We start from the raw sequence: 2,539 nt of genomic DNA, 5'->3' as shown, positions 1-2,539 counted from the left end.
AAGAAAGATAGAGCTTCTGGGCAGCGACGTTTGAGCCAACGTTTGACCTCAAACGTGAGGTCAAACGTTGGCTACATTTTGTCAAAAAGGAGCATGGAAGAGGCCAACGTTTGTGCCAATGTTTGCCTCAAACTTGAGGTCAAACGTTGGCGCCTCACAGCCTGAAGGGGTATACTTCCAACAAGAATAACTTGAGCTACAGAGCTCCAAATGAGGTGATTCAAAAAGAAATGGAAAGTAGGAATCAAGAGCTTTCCAAGTATATATGGCACTGCATGGTGGACACTAAAATTGAGGGAGAAAACTGCCCCGAAATGTGCATAAACGAACATGGTGGCAACCTGCAGTAAGGCTAACTGACCTCTGCACCTTCGACGGAGTATAACTTGAGCTGTGGAGCTCCAAATGATGCGCTTCCAAATACATATGAAAGTATACATTCAGGGCTTTCCAACAATATATAATATTATGGGGTGGACAATGCGTTTGAGCCTCCAGAACTGGCGTTTTCGACCACGTTTGAGGCAAACTTCACCTCAAACGTTGGGCACCAAAGCCAGCGACCCTGTCCTCTTCAAAGGAGCATAACTTGAGTTGTAGATGTCCAATTGAGGAGATTTCAATTGGGTTAGATAGCTGACATTCAGAGCTTTCCAACCATATATAATAGTCTATAGTGGGCATAAAATTGGCAACGTTGACAAGAGGACAAAGTAGCACCCCAAGACTTGATATGCAACAAGAGGGATCCACGTTTGGCTCAAAGTTTGACCTCAAACTTTGGCTCAAACGTGGATGACAGCACGGGAGGCTAGCTGGTATGAAAAGCTTGAGCCAAAGTTTGCCTCAAACTTTGACTCAAGCTTTAATGGTTCATGGCCCGGTTCACAAGTGGGTTTCTTTCCAACTCCAAGAGCAATCAATAGAGGCTTTTGTCAACCCAATTCCATCAAGAACAAGGGCCCAATTGACACCACTCAAAGGCACAAGAGATAGTTAGAATAGAAATTTCATTTTAGTTGTAATTTGTTTTGAATTTCATTTTCATTTTGTAAAAATGCCTATAAATAGGCATCTGTTTCATTTTATTGAGGGAGGCGAGCTCCAATAGAGAGCATAGGAGGCTGGCTCCACTAGGGAGCATTAGGAATAGAGAACTCTCTCTCTTTAGTTTTCAATTTCATTTTGAATCTTGGGTTGAGAATTGAAGAAATTCTGTTTCAATCTCACCTTGAGAATTCTCTCTATTTGCTTGTCTGCATAATTTCAGTGAATTGTGATTTGAATCAAAACTCTCTTTACCGCTTTCATCTCTATTTCTTCTTCAATCTATTTGCTGTTGGATCAAGGAAGGGATTGAGATCTAGACTTGTTTTCTAGTCTCATTGAGCTCCTGAGATCTTCGACCTCTCATTTAGATTTTGCAATTGAGCTGCATTTTACTTTCTGTTTGGTTCCTCAATTCAGTTTACATTAAGCTTGCTGCAAATCTCATTTAAATTTTCTGCAATTTACAATTCCTGCAATTGCTCTAACTTCTTATTCACTGCAATTTCGCTTCTCTATTTACATTGATCCCAATTTATTCTTCCTGCAATTTAAATTTCCAGTTGCTTAATCTATTGCTCTCTTTAATTTCCAACAACCCAGCCCCTTTACTTTTCATGCAATTTACCTTTCTTGTCAATTAAGATTTTGCTAATTTACTTTTCTTGCTCTTTAAGTTTCAGTCATTTTACTTTCTGCACTTTAATTTTCCTTGCTATTTACTTTCTGTTGGCTACATTTCACACAATTCACCAATGTTAGCTTGACTAAACTAATCACCCACTAAAGTTGCTTGATCCATCAATCCTCGTGGGATCGACCTCACTCTAAGTGAGTTTTACTACTTGATGCGACCCGGTATACTTGCCGGTGAGTTTTAGGTGTTTTGGAATTCGTTTCCAAAATTATCCATCAATATTTAAACTATGAGGTTTTTATTAAAATATGTGACAAAGACTAATTATATAATCAACCCTTGGATTAAATTTTTTATTTTGTATTATCTATTTTTTGAATTAATTATATTTTTAATTATTTACTATTATTAATAGAAATTAGTATTTTTACCGGTAATAATATTACGGGAATATAAATTTTTTAAAATTATGGTACATTTTGTTCTGAAAATATAGATTATGCATAACACAAAAATTTTATTAAATCAAAGTACTTTTATAAAAAAAAGAGTCGTAGGTTGACAAAAGTTTCTGGCTAAAAAGATCAAGGTATCTGTAGATAAAAAAATTAAATAATAAGATTTTTAGTTATTATTTTTATATGAAAAAGTCTAATTTTTTATTAATAATTAATTTTAACATTCGTTATCCAAAACATGAAAGAATTTAATGTGTATACTTTTATATTTGATTAGGTGTTAAGTATGTTGCACACATAAAAATAATTAATTTTCATGCTTGTTATTTAAAAATATTTCTCTCTATATATATAAAAATATAATTAAATATTAGTATAAAAAAAATTATATTAATAG

This window comes from Arachis duranensis, unplaced genomic scaffold (assembly GCF_000817695.3).
Source record: "Arachis duranensis cultivar V14167 unplaced genomic scaffold, aradu.V14167.gnm2.J7QH unplaced_Scaffold_64685, whole genome shotgun sequence".
In the NCBI taxonomy this organism is placed as follows: Eukaryota; Viridiplantae; Streptophyta; class Magnoliopsida; order Fabales; family Fabaceae; genus Arachis; species Arachis duranensis.
The sequence above is the reverse complement of the archived record's forward strand: the minus strand, read 5'-3'. Positions refer to the sequence as shown.